Raw genomic sequence first — 15143 nt, 5'->3', positions numbered from 1 at the left:
AGTTGGTTGAACATTGGACTCTTGGTTTTGTCTCAGGTTGTGATTGTGGGCTTGTGGTATTGAATCCTGCGTGGGCACTGCACTCAGCACAGTCTGCTTGTGACTCTCCCACTACCCCTCCTCACTGCATGTGTTTATTTTCTTAAATAAATCTTCTAAAAATATGCAAATCAAGTGTTGATGACATATCTTGTATTCGTGTCAAAGGGTACCCTGTAACATGATCCCTCTCACAACACAAGTACCAAAGGCTTAAGAACTGAGAAAAGCAAACAGAACTAGTGTCAGAACTCAACTACCACTATTATCTAAGGGACCTGCAGTGGAAAAGACTGCCAACAGATGGAGGACCAGACGCCAGATGAGACCCATCAGAGCCCCAAAGTAACAAGCACTGTAGTGGCAGAGGTGGTACAAGAATCCAAATCCCTTAATTTCTGGGCCTCTAAAGTACCATTATAAATAGGCACTTATCTTCTCTAAAGGGATTAGGCCATACACAAAAGAATCAAATAACTGTAATTAGTTTATTAAAAAAAAAAAAAATTCTCATCCAGTAGTCTTCTAGACTCCAAAATAGGAGCACAGTACTTTTAAACCCACGATAGCTTCCACATGAATGTTGTTGACTTACAGTCACTAATCTAAGCTTGTAACTTCACCAAAATGGATAGTAGCATTACCACCTAAGTCTGTTCTCTTTGCTGAGCAGAGGTTCGGTTTTCCTAAGGCTTACCAGTGTCTACTACTGGGTCAGTGTAACAAAAAGAATGGGTTGTCACAGCACACCCACAAGTCTCAAGTGTGCCTGGGTACTGCAGCACATGACCGCAGTGGTGCTCTTCTGTGGAATAGTACAAACAATGATATACTGTATTTAAAATAACTAAATGTACTAATACTGTCCTAAGTCATATACTAATATACTATATATAAAAAGGTGACAATTTTTTTTTAATTTGTGGGAGTAAATTTAATATAAGTCACTAATAATCATCCTTGACTTATGTAAACGTACAAATTTAACAGGAAGACCACTCTATTAGAGAAATAAAATGAAAGCCCTATTCACACATAACCATTTAAACAGCAACAACAAAAAAACTCAAACCCAAAACAAAAATTCAGCATAGAGTGAAATGCCCATTTTATTCATCAAAATACAACAGTAACCACACTGAGTGGGTTTAGATATATAAAGTATTTCACATACTAAAAAACTAAAGGGCCTATCACTATCACAACAGATTACAACACTATTAAAGATCAAAAATCCAATATTTATGATTACACATAAGACAGCCTATTCCACACAATGATTTTTAGTTAAACAAAAATCAAAGAAAAATTCCTAACATATGTTACTTTAAATGCTTTGCCTTGTCTTACAACAGATACAATACTTAGGCTCTTTCAAGGTCCTTCCTCTGCAGGCTCAAAGACATGCAGATATTGGGGGGGCAGGGGGAGAGAGAATGTGGAAGCCTGAGATGTAAGGGCTGAGGGACTAAAGAGTTACTGGTAGGATTTCCAGGGTTTTTTTTGTTGTTTTTTTTTTTTTTTTAAGATTCTTATTTAATTGGGAGCCTGGGTGGCTCAGTGGTTGAGTGTCTGCTTTGGCTTAGGTCATGATCCCAGGTTCCTGAGATTGAGTCCCACATGGGGCTCGCCGCAGGGAACCTGCTTCTCCCTCTGCCTATGTTTCTGCCTCGGTGTGTGTCTCTCTCTTTAAAAGAAAAAGAAAAAAAAAGATTTTTACTTATTTGAGAGAGAGAGAGAGAGAGAGAGAGAGAGAGAAAGTGCACGAGCAGAGGGGAGATAATAAGGAAGGGGAGGGAGAAGCAGGCTCCCCACTGAGCAAGGAACCCCATGTGAGGCTCATCCCAGGACCCTGGGATCATGACCTGAGCTAAAAGCAGACACTTAACCAACTCAACCACCCATGCGCCCCAAGATTTCCATGCTTAAGATGATACCTATATGTTGAAGAGTCCCTGCTATAGCTGGCCATTTCTACAGACTCAGTCAGTGGTGAGCACAAAGAGCCCAAAGACCCGCACCAGTATAGTAAGGAGAATAAACTAATTCTAATTGTTTGTTCATCCAAATGAAACACACTAAGAAAAACTGTTGATTTTATTTCTGGTACTAGACTTTTCACACTCTGCTCCTGCTTCAGTTGTTTACAGAAGTGATATTCTAGACCTATCAGTATCTTGTTTATTAAAGATTCAAGAGCCCCTAAAAAAATAACCTCAAAAAATTCCCACCAAAGAAAGGAAAACAGAAGTGCAAATGAGTCAAAAATTGTGCTATAACCCCCACCTATTTAACCTGGAAAGAAATTACCTACATTTTTTGGTTACATTTACATTCATTTATAATGAATGAATGAATGAATTTCTGAAGTATTGGCTTTTCTTGAGCTTGTGATTAAATAAAGGATAAGGTAGCAGGGAAAGATCTTAAGAAATTTGGGGGAAGTTTGCCCATGGGTTTAAGGGAAAGAGAAGAAAGAATAAGCATACGGGTATGCACTTAATCATTCACCAAGTATTTATTGAACAATTATGCACGATTCATTGCTTGGGCACTAAATGCACAGTGATTGGCAAAACAGAATCCACATTCCCATGACGTAGCAGTCACTAGGCAATACTGTTGAGTATCTCTCACCCAGTTTTCAATAATTACCCCAGTTTCAGCAATTCTAAAATTCGACAGACATTAATGCAATGAAATAGGAATTTAGAGGTTTTCAGGATGGCTGAATGGCTCAGCAGTTGAGCGTTTGCCTTTAGTTCAGGGAGTGATCCCGGGTCTGGGGCTCAAGTCCCACATCGGCCTCCCTGTGAGGAGCCTTCTTCTCCCTCTATGTCTCTGCCTGTGTGTGTCTCTCATGAATAAATAAAATCTTAAAAAAAAAAAAAAAAGGAATTTAGAGGTTTTAAAAAACAATCCAGGACTTCGGCCTAGGGAGAGGAGACAGACAAAGCAGCTATTAAGTATGGGTATGACAAAGAGTGCTAAGGGAACACGGGAGAGACAACTCAGCACTATTCCTGAGAGAAGGAATGGCTTAAGGTAGGAGAGGTAGCATACCTCAGAAACTTCAAGCAGGAGACACGAATGCATCTCTGTCCACGCAGAGGACACACTCTAGGCTCAAACTCTGAGCTCAGAAGTCAAAGTCTTCATGCTGGCCTGCTGGGTCTGCAGGCACCTCCACCAGCCTGACCTCAGCTCTCACTGTCCTTTTCTCTGAACATCTCAAGCACCCTCCCTCTTCAAGGCCTCAGCACCTACACAGATCTAAAACTCTCACTCCCTTCAAGTCTGCTCAGATGTCACCATTAACAGAGGCATTCTCATACAGCCGCCGTCTATTAAGGGCACGGGCACCCATACCTCAGCAACCTACTAGTACCTAACTCCTTACCCAGCCTTATGTTGCTCCTAGGCGCTTAGTACCAACTGACAATAGCAGACACTTGTCTGTCCCCCTCTAGAGTTTAAGCTTGATAAACCTCTATCACCTAGCACTCTGAAGAGCACACAGCAAACACTCAAATCTCTCTTTTTCTTTTCTTTTTTTTTCTTAAATAAATGACGCGCTGTCAGAGATAAGACCAGAGAAGCCACAGCCAGGTCACAAAAAGCTTTGGACAGACTAGTAGCCCATGCTTTAGTGGCTCTTTGTTGACTTGGGGTATCTTAAAAATTTTTAAAGAGAAAAAAATGCATATTGAAATCATCACAATTGTGTATTTTTCAAAATCAGAAAAAAAGCATTTGTTTTAGAAAGAGTGTGAGGGGAACTGATGTGCAGAGGTGAGACCAGAGCTAAGGAGATCATGTATAGAGGAGCGCTGTAATACTTCAGCAGAGAAATACAGGCCCAAATTACAGGCCCAAATTAAGGCCTATTAGGAGGAGAAGTACTTAGAACATAAAAGCAAATGGACCGAGGACTTCCTCAGTGGAAACTGAGGAAGACAGAGGAGTGGAAGATGACAGTCAGGTGCCCACCTAGTGACATGGTAGATGAGAATGGCATTTTCTCAAAATGAGAGGAGGAAGGAGGACACTTTGCAGGAAGGAAACATTAGGAGTTGAGGTTTGAATAGGTTGAGGTTGACAAGTCTATGGAACATCTCAGTTGGGTATGTCTAAACCAGCAGTTGGATATATGAATCCAGAGCCAAGTATGTAAGGTTTGGACAGTAAAGTAACAAGTGATAGTTAAGGACGCATGCTAAAATATCACAAATGTACTGCTTTTAAATTATATTTAAATGATTAGCCTTCAAATGTGTTGTCACTCCAAATGGAAAAACTAAAACCCATTTTAGTTCTCTGAAGAAAATCAGCACTCTAAATATCATTAACGCTTACACATTATATATTAAAAATAAAACTTGGGATCCCTGGGTGGCGCAGTGGTTTGGCGCCTGCCTTTGGCCCGGGGCGCGATCCTGGAGACCCGGGATCGAATCCCACGTCGGGCTCCCGGTGCATGGAGCCTGCTTCTCCCTCTGCCTGTCTCTGCCTCTCTTTCTCTCTCTGTGTGACTATCATGAATAAATAAATAAAATCTTTAAAAAAAATAAATAAAAATAAAAATAAAACTTGACAAACTGATAGTAGCAAAAAAATAATGCACTTAATTAGAAATATACATTATAATATTACAAGGAAATTGGCTTTCTAATTTTCTAATTTTTCTAATTACCAGAAAAGTAATGCTTCAATCTTTTATGTATTAACACTTCTTACAAGTTCCTGGATGAGTTCAGAGTCTACATGACTAAATTATTTCAGTCTCTCAGTCTCTCTCTCTCTCTCTGTCTCTCTCTCTTTTTGTTTAAGCAAAAGTTGAAGAAATGCTTCATAATTTGAGTTTTTAATTCTAAATTTTTATGAAAGAAACAAAGCTTTCTTAGCCACATTTTAAAAATGTTAACAGCTAGGTTTCAGAATTCCCTAGTGATTCCTCTCAAAAAAGCAATTCTAATAACATGAAAGGCAATTTCATAATAACCAAGAAACATTTTGAGTGCTGTACCTTTCACAGTGAGATGATGACTGATGAACAAGTCAAAAAAAATTATTCAGCAATCTCAGTCAAAAGCTTCTGTTAGTTCAAATACTACCACAAATGAGTTAAAAAGTCAAAAACATTAAAGGAGACTGCTACACACAAATTAATGGCCAGAAGTTTAATAACTGACAATAATAAGTACTGACAAGGATGCAGTGCAACTGAAATTCTCCTAACACTCTGGCAGGAATACAAAATAGTATAGTCAATTTGGAAAAGTCTGGCAAGTCACAGAAAGTTATTGCTATCGACAAATACACACTTCTCTGAGGACCCTATAATCCCACTCCTAGGTACAACTCAAGAAAACTGAAAACATTTGTCCCTCACACTGTTTACAAAAGCTTTATTCATAACTGACTCAAACGAGGCATGACTCAAGATACCTTAACACAGGCCATGATAATAGTATTTATGCTGCAATAATTAGCAAATAGTATAAATCAGGTTTTTTTTTTTCCTTTGGAGAGCAGGTTGTTACATTTATCAGCATACCATTAAACAAACTATTGATACATGCAACAACTTAGTATCAAAATCATTATGCTCAGTGAAAGAAGACAGACAAGACTACACATTGTAGGATTTCATTTACATGATATTCTAGAAAAGAGAAAACTATAGAGATATGAATAAGATTAATAGTTGCCAGGTGCTGGGGGCAGAGGGAGAGAACCTTTTGGTCTGATGGAAATGTTTCATATCTTGATTGTGATTATCCAATTGTATATATTTGTCAAAACTTTTACTGCTGCGTGCAAATTATACTTCATTAAACCTGATGACAAAAAAATTAGAGTAAGGAGTCATTTATCTCTTAATTCTTTTATGGATGATAAATGCATCATACATACGAAAGGGAAACTGGAATTTAGCAGAAATGTTAGGAGGCAGATTTTAACTTACATAAACAGAAAAAGATTTAAAATGTTGAAAAAAGAAGTGAACTTGTAATCACATAGGTATGAAAATCAGAGGCTGGATGATCCTTCCAAGGATGCTATAGAAATGGCCCTACCGTGGGTATGATTTCAGATTAGTATCATTAAGAGAGGTCAGCATCACTAAAGGTCCTCTTTTTTGCTGAGGTAATCTGCATTATCTTCCTACATTGAATCAGTGGCTCTAAAATTCCAGGATATATGTTATAATTATCTCAGATCCACTTTTCAATTTTAACGAAACATCAATTATTCACTGTAACATCAAGTAAATGTTATCATTGACTTAAAGCTTAGTGTAGCCTTGTTGCTAAGAGTGCTAGCTCTGACTTTAGACGGCCTGGGTTCAAATGTTGACCCACCAGTGGCTGTGTGACATTGAACAAGCATCTCTAAATATCTGTCTCCTCATCAGTAAAATGGGATTAATATTTTCCTGAGGGTTCAGTAAGACCGTGAAAAATGATTTGTATGTAGTAAACTCTCAATAACAAAAATTTCTTAGCCATAACTGCAAGGAGAAGGATATAAATATAAACTATCAAGTCTCTAAGAATTTTACCTTCCAAATTCAGGAGATTAATTATATATCCACTATTTCATAATCTTTTGTGGAGCCATATCTTTTGGGAATGTGATGACTCCATGAACTCTTTATCTAGAAAAGAAATATATGCTACATTCTGCATAGGCTTTCTAAGGATTCAAGGACCCTCTCTGAAGCACATGCATTAAATTAAGAATGGCTGATATAAACTCTTAATATTGCAAAGTTTAAGAATCTTCCAAGTAGATAATCCAACTAATATTGAAATATTATACGGTCATTTATTTTCTTTTCCTGTTTAACAGATTTTGCAAGAGCAGGACGTCATGCTCTCTAATTCATATCTCCTTTTTGCAGAAATTTTAAATTAGAAATGTTAACATTTTTTACATGTATTGATTTCAACTCAGAAAAAGAAGCTAGTAGTCTAAATCTATATTTCTAGCAGCCTGAGAATGAATAGTTCAAAGTATAACATGTAGTACTGTGCTCAAATATTCTAGGAAGAGTTCTCAAGTCCGTCTAATGCAATATGTATTTCTAGATATAAAAAAACATACCAAGCTATTTCCTGTGCTTAGAGTCCCACCATAAAGTTTGATTTTTTTTTTTTAAGCAGGATTAATTTTTTGCTAGACCTGTGCACTAACACACACGTTTGTTCGTTTTTTTTTAGCCAACATATTTTTGGTTCTGTTTTACATTGTTTTCTTCGCCGGATGGTGGAAACTAATTGTTCTAAACCTGCTCTCAAACGATTCCCACCTGGAAATACAGTGCTATCTCAAAGCAAAAGGTTTTGTATTTCTTTTTTAATTGTTTGGTTTTCAGACTACAAATAAGCATTTGGCACTAACCAACTCACACCCATTACTGGGGAAAAAAAAAAAAATGTTTTCCCTATGCATTAGCACCATTTTCCCACAGGAAACAACCATTTTCAAGGCACTGGAAGTAGAGGCAAGGATTCACACGTATAGTAAACATCCTTTCAGTCAGGCTTTATCAGATTATCTCAGCAGAAAAGAGGACCTAATGCTGCAGATGTCAGAATTCAATGGTATAAATCAACCAAATGCTGCACCTGGGGACCAAACGCTGGCCAGGTGGGCCGCAGGGCTTCTGGCAGGGAAAGGTCACACCTGCTTTTTGAACCCCTCCGTAACCGTGAATGTTTGCGATGCCACCACATCCCGTGTACGAGAGAATAAAAGGGCGAACACACACCCCAGGAGCCGCTCGGTTCCCTGCCCACACGAAGGGTTTCCAGCACAGGGCGTTGGGGGAGAGCAGGGCTCGGGAATCAGCAGGCAGGGGAGGCCCGCAGCCCGGGAGACAGCGCCCGAGGGACGCAGGCCTCGCTCGGCGCCGCACGGGCAGGGGCCTCCGGGCGCGCGGACCCCGCGGGGTCCGGCAAGGGGGCCCCGAGCCGACGCACGCGGGGCGGCCAGGTCACACCTCCCCGCTCGCCAGGGGCCACGTCGGGCGCTGTCCGCCCCCGCCCCCGCCCCCGCCCCGCCCGCGGGCGCCCCGGCGCCGCTCCCTCGCGGCCGGCCGCGCGTGACCCCAGCCCCGACCCCACCGCGACGGCGCCCTCTCCAGGCCGCGGCGGAGGGCACAGGGCAGGCGGCCAACCCCGGCGGCGGCGGCGGCGGCGGCGGCGGCGGCGGCGGCTCGGGGCAGCGCGGTCCCGGGGGAGGGCGGCAGCTGGGCCGCGGCCTGTCCGCGGGGGCTGCGGGCACGGGGCCGCGAGTGGGCAGCGCCTCCGCCCCGCACAGACAAAGCGGCGCGGGGCGCGGGGCGCGGGGCGCGGGGCGGGGTAGGGGGCGCCGGCGGGGGGCACTCACCGGGGCGCGGGCGGGCGGGCGGGCGGGCGGGCCTGGCCCGGGAGCGGGGGCCGCGGCGGGCCCGGGTGCGCGCCGGCGCCGGGCAGGGGTCGGCGGGCGCGGCGTCCGCGGCGGGCCCGGGACGGCGGGGGGCGGGCGGGCGGGCTTGCGGGCCTCGCCTCCGCGGCCGCGAGCTGCGGGAACCGGCCGGCCGAGCGGGCAGCGGCGCTAGGCGGCCGGGGCAGCGACGCCGCCGCCTGTCCCTCCTGCGGCCCCGCGCCCTGCTCCCGCGCGGCCTCCTCGTCGCTGGGTCCCCGCCGCCGCCTCAGCCTCGGCGCTCCTCGAGCCGCCGCTCTCCATCAAGGCCGGGCCGACCCGCAGGGACCCTCCCGGGAGGTGAGGGGCCGCTGCCGTTCCCCGCAGCTGCTGGTGGCCATCTTTGATCCTCCTCCTCCTGCTTCCCCACCTCCCGCGGCTGCTGACTGACTGACTCTGGATCCTCCTCCCGCTCCTCCTACCGAGCCGGCCGCAGGAATCGCAGCCGCTCTTCCTCTCACCCCTCCTGCCTTTGCTTCCTTTCCTGGCCTCCCTCCGTGCCCCCGCCGCCCGCGGCCCCGCGCCTCACGGGCCGCCTCCGGCCCCTCTCGCAGGCGCGGGCGCTGGGTCCGGCTCCCACGCGCCCCTCCCCCACCCCCCCGCCCCCCCCCCGCCCCCCCCCCGCCCCCCTCCCCGTCCGGACGCGCGCGCGCCCCGCCTCGCTGCCCGGGACCAGCGCTCCGCCGCGCCCGCCGCGCCCGCTTCCCTCGCTCCTCACCCTCCCCGGCGCCCGTCTCCAAGGGCTCGCTGGGTGCTGCTCTCCTTCCCCTACACCCATTTGCCGGGTGCTGCCGCGGCGGACGCCGGGGAGGCTGCGCTGGTCTTCCCGGAGCCCGAGTACAAAGGGACGGCCCACGCCGCTGTACTGCGCAGCTTTGAAACTCCTGGCGGTGTCGGCTCTGGCTCCAGCCCGGAGCTGGACCGAGGACTGAGGCGCCCAGGCTCAGCGTGGCCTTCCCTCGGTGACCTTGAGCCCGTGCACTTAAAACTGTAGGGTTCGGGGTCCCCCCCCCCCCCCGCCCGTAAAGGATATTACTTACACCTTTGCAGTCCTAACAAACATCGTGTCTAGACCAGACTCACAGGCTTTGGTAAACCCAGAACTACTGAGAGGTCGTCAGTTTGTCCCTCTGTGGTCTGTTCCTGATGAACCCAGTGGACGACTTGGGGCAAGCCTCGGTACTGGCGGCGGAGGCATCCTGAGTCAGCAGTGATGCGCGGGGACCCTGAACAGGCTTGGGGGGGGGGGGGGAGTGGCAATACTGCTCTAAGGACAAATTCGATCTTCCTAATACTGCAGTCGACAGAAGCTTGTGAATTTCCTCCACGAAGATGAAGCAAGGGGGAACTTGATGTCTGCTTCCTCTTAACTACTTTGCCTTTGGCAAATGGAATCCATTCGTAAGGATCCAACACAGGGTTCAGCACCTGCCACCAAACACGGGGTATTATATGTGCGAGCGCTTGATTTGGGGGCCTATGATTTCTGTTTCTGAGGGATGGTGGCTATCAAAAAAAAAAAAAAAAGCACCTTACCCTTTCAGAATAAGAGAACTAGATGCATTCAAAGGTTAATTCCTTCAACAGAACAAATAACGGGGAGAAATATTTTCAAATGTAGTTTTCGATGCTGCATCAAAATGAGTCATTTTTTAAAGTTTAAATGTAAAACATGGTTACTATAAAAATGTGTTTCAAAGTCCTATGAAAAGAACATGTTCAATAAAAAATATTAGTATGCTTTGATGGGGTCAGTGAGGTGGGGTTCTAGTTCTTTGATCATCACAAAGTAACCTGTGCCCAGTTAGGTTCCAGACTTCGGTTGCCATCTTTCAAACCAGTAATTCTGATTGAAATCGACAACTGCATCAGCATCTAAAACTCTTTCAAACCCCAATAAAGTCAAGTCTTTCAGACAGCTTTGTGTCTCAAATTCCAAATACATTTTGGAATAAATTATTAAAAACAAAGCATTTAAAAAAGAGAGAGAGAAAGGACCTGTGTGTTGTGTGTGTGTACTTTTTAGCCCTTTAATGTTTATTCTTCATTTAGATTGCATGTTTCTCCAGTCTATTACTAAGCAAAATTCTTAACAAGTATTTCCTTATAAAACTGCTTATTTCCAGAAATAAAGATTGGATAGCATGAATACAGAGTAAAAAATCAACTGACTTGTTTTAAACACAGACCAGCATGCATTTTAAAAGGAGGGTTTTCGGTTAAATGAGAGGTTTCAGGAATCTTACTGTCATTTACACTAAGGAAAAAAGTGTTCACATTTTTTAATTCATTAATACCTTAATTATATTTTTCTGTTGAAGAAATATATTGCAATAAAGTTCATGGATAGCTCAGTATGCAGATACAGCCGTTTCTTGTTAATGTCTTACAAAGTGAAAATCTCACAAAGGTTCTTCACTGATACAAAAAAGTAGCACGCCTTTTTCTCTTCCTGAAGCTGTATAAACACAAGCACTGTAATAATGGATAGTATCCCAAGGCGATCAGACCCTTCATTACTATTTTGCAGGTCTGTTTCAGATCTGTCATCCCTATAGCCCTTAGTCTTTGTTACTGGCTAGGTGTAGTTTCTCTGTCATCTTAGGGTTTGTGTATGGAAAAAAAAGGTCAGATCAGGTTCTCCTGTAACATGATTATTGTTTCATATGTATTCACTCTCAGATAAACTCGAGGCCCTCCGTAAAACAAAGAATTGTGTTAAAGTGGGATAAACCCTTTGTGCAGAGGCCAGATGGAAAGGGATGGAGGCATGTGCAGCAAACTCCTCTGGGAATAGAGGAACAAACACGAAGGGCTATTTCTAAGCAGAGCCTGGTCCACAACTTACAATTCATGAATAAGGTGATTGTGGAGAATAACAAGAGGATATCTGTGACAATAAACAAACAAAACCCATATTTGTTTTTAACATGATTGAGAATTCTATGAACACAAATAAGGAAAGCATAATTTGAAATGAAGGAAGCGAGAGATAAAAGGTTCATGAAAACTATCAAAAAGCAAGAGGAAGAAAATAAAATATAATAGAGCAATTTTGGAAGATTGTCAGGATAAATAATATGTATTGACAACTTGCTGTTTAAACCATTGTTTCTGTTAACGTTTGCTTTTAAAACTAAAAGAGTAAATTAAACCTGGGCAGGTAGATAATCTCAGAAAGAAACATATGTAAATTATAGAATTTTAGGATATTTATTACCAGAATACAGAGTGCTAAATTATGTTGGAACACAAAAATTAAAAGGAATTGAGGCTTCAATAGACATTTTTAAACTACATAACTACCATATTTAAGATACACACCCAGTTTTCCAGGCTGTTAAGTACAGCAGTAGTAGTATCATATTATTTTATCTTGTTTGAAAGAGCCGGATGGAAAATAAATGGACAAGCAAATGAAAGTCTTTGGGGGTCATGGAAATTGAATGACTATAAAAACCATATTCCAGACAACAGTATAGTCTTGTAGTAAATGTTCAGTGTGATTCTCATAATCTCTATTCTTTTAGAAAAGACAATATTTCTGTTCCATGTCTTCCTCTTTAAAGGGACTGTCTAAAATATCAAGTGAATAATGACAAGCCATATTTATCTACACTGATTGAAATTTAGTATCATTCTTCACTCCTCAATTTAGAGAACTCCTTATAATTAACTGATGAGCTGTCCTCGAGACAGTGCCATTTAGAGTCATTACTGCACTCTAATTGGGGAGAAATGCTTTTAGAAAGTTCCAATTAGAGACTTTTTCTGTTCTTATAAATACATTCGAGGGAGGTACTGAAGCATTTGTTTTGTGGGGATTTTTTTGAATGTGTCTTTTTTTTTTTTTTTTTTGGTGGAGAGGAAGTCATTGCTTAGTGCATTGTTTTTATGTTTTTACTTAAATAATAGAAGATAAAGCTTTGTATTTTGAAGATAACATGACCATATGAGGAAAGTGAATGGCAACAATTTTTGCTTTTGCTCATCATTATGATCGTAATCATAATAGAAAAGGAGTTTTCTGAACACTTTGTTATCAGTGAACTGTTTCTACTTAAAGGTTGAAGACCCACTGGATCCTCAATCCCTTATAGAGAGGTCACATTTTTAAAACCAGTATCTTGCAATGTTTTTACAAGTTAAAAATAGTGATACCGGGAAGCCTGGGTGGCTCAGCAGTTGAGTGCCTGGCTACGGCTCAGGTGATGATCCTGAAGTCCCGGGATCAAGTCCCACATCAGGCTCCCTGCATGGAGCCTGCTTCTCCCTCTGCCTATGTCTTTGCCTCCCTCTCTGTGTCTCTGATGAATAAATAAATAAAAATATTTTAAAAAAAATAGTGACACCCAGACTGGATTTACTTTATTCATTAAAAAATGTTGGCAAAGAATTCAAACAGCTTGTTATAAGTCATTTGGGCATATTTTATGGCACTCTGAAGAGAACTCAGATCTCCTGACTCACTCTTCAGTGCAAAAACTTCAGAGTTGAAAGGATTAATCTTATAAAATGGTAACTGAAGCCCAATGAAACTTTTAACTGTGCCACATTAGTTTAAATATAATTTAAACCTTGTTTCCAGAAGTACTGTTCAGTATTGACCTTTTTCAAAAATAAAGCTAAGGAATAAGGTAAAAGAAACTGTTTTTTGTTGTTGTTGTTGTTGACAAAAATGAGAATAATTTAAAAAAAAAACCTGTAAAAAGCAAATTGAAAAAGAATTCAAGAAAATTCTAATTGACTAAAAAATGTGTGAAATTATTTTTTTAATCTAGAGCAGGCCCTATTCTATAATATTTGTTTTGGGGGCAAAAAGTATAAAATTAACTCTCAAAAATACTGTGTTATTTAGTAGAGTAAGTCTAAATCAGAGCCGAAGAAACTTCTATTAGCTAAATAAAGTAAAACACTGCCATCTGCTGACCAGATGAAAAAAGTAGTTGCTCTCTGTATGAAGAGAAAGAAATTCAAGAAAACGGTACCAATTTATTCCATATATCTTTTAATCATGCTAAAAAACACTATGGTGGGTAAAATTAATCAATATCCTACAGAGAAACATATCATTCTATATTCTATACTAGCATGTGGTATTTGTTGATAGCACTATTTGAAATCAGGCCAACAGTTAAATCTTACCATATTAGTTAATGCAGCCATATTTAACAAATCCACATTTTCTGTTATGGGTGAAATTTTTCTTTTATGGGTAAAATTTAAATGAGTAAGTAAAGCTATTACCTTGGAATTTTGAATTGGGCAAATTGTAAAGATTTTTGTTCAAAAATATGTAAATTCACTAAAAATTATTTGGAAAATAGAAAACTTTAAAGTTTGGTTCTTCCACCTAATTATTTCACTTTGCAAATATTTGAGTGGCTGCTATGTCAGAAGCTTCACTGCCGGCTGGAGATATAAATCAGACTTTTGTGTCTGCCCTCATATAGTTCACAGTCTAGTGAAGGAAACAGATATAAACCAGAAATTATAACATATTAAGAATTATAATAGAAGCATATGTGGGATGGTATGTGAGTACTTCATTCTGCTCTATTAGGACATGCAGATCATTATCAACAGTTCATATAAACTGAAGTCTATAAGCATTTGTTTCCATATTTAATTGCTATAAAAATATTCCTTGGATTTGTACAAAAACTGTAGTTGAAAACTTTCTTCCTGAGTGGTGTTTTCTATTGCTTTATTCAGAAACCTCAAAAGGCAATATTCATAACATTTCCATTTCTCTCATTCCCTGTATCATCTATCCCTAAATATCTCTCAAACATCAATGCTTCCATTTTTCCCTGGCACTACTCTATGCTCACTTTCACAACTGCAATACCTCTTGTCTGGCCTACCCACATTCCCTTGGGCCTCTCCCAGTCCATCGTTGCCACTTACAAATATTCAGTGGCTCTTAGGACCTGTCATGGTTAGTTCACCACACACCTTTGTAGCATCAGCTCATACCGTGATTTCTTGCATTTTCTCTGCTGCGGCCACCCTGACCTTGGCATATGCTCCTTCTGCCACAGGGCCTTTCCGTGGTCTATTCCCTCTCTTTCCATTCTTCACTTATCATAAAGAAGCCTTCACTGAAATATCTAAGTCAGAAAATCCCAGCATTAAAAGCTTTCACATAAGCACTCGACCTTTCTTCACAGCATTCATCACAGATGCAATTTTGTAGTTTTATGTTAGTAATCACATGTTATCAAGTAACTTGTGTCTATAAATCCAAGGAGGACAATGACTGTCTGTTTGGGCTTTCTATTGCCCCAATTTTGGCAACACAGTTTTGCATTACAAAAATTTTCCAATTCATATGGAAAAGTATTAAATCAAGCAATTAAGAGCTATCATTGCTTAATGACATAATACTAATAAAAGGGATGAATAGAATAAGCTGGATTATTGATGATTCCAAACACATAATATTTCCTCTCATTGGAACACCAGTGTATTATTTTTTTCCCCTGCTTATTTCCTCTATGTCACAATGAGACTAGAAAACATATTTGTTTTCTTTAAAATAGCCTGCTGGGTCTAGTTATCTCAATCAGAATGCTTGCTAACTTGGGAGCGCACTATCTACAAGACAGTATTATACCGGGGGAGAAACT

General features: G+C 41.9%; 1 protein-coding gene across 8 annotated transcripts in view; it reads right to left on the bottom strand.

The window, feature by feature from the left end:
- WDFY3 (WD repeat and FYVE domain containing 3) overlaps window positions 1–9730 on the bottom strand; it is a 273205-nt gene extending 263475 nt beyond the window's left edge. For 3 of the 8 annotated variants that reach the window (XM_072755759.1, XM_072755760.1, XM_072755764.1), the window contains exon 1: window positions 9552–9730. The gene's annotated coding sequence lies outside the window, so the exon portion shown is untranslated. Of the gene's footprint in view, window positions 1–8436; window positions 8557–9229; window positions 9476–9551 lie in introns of those variants that run through there. The other 5 variants (XM_072755756.1, XM_072755761.1, XM_072755751.1 and 2 more) reach the window with 4 other exon arrangements.
- Between the last annotated feature and the right edge of the window lie 5413 nt (window positions 9731–15143).

This window comes from Vulpes vulpes, chromosome 4 (genome assembly GCF_048418805.1).
Source record: "Vulpes vulpes isolate BD-2025 chromosome 4, VulVul3, whole genome shotgun sequence".
Classification (NCBI taxonomy): Eukaryota; Metazoa; Chordata; class Mammalia; order Carnivora; family Canidae; genus Vulpes; species Vulpes vulpes.
This window is presented reverse-complemented; position numbering and strand designations above follow the sequence as displayed.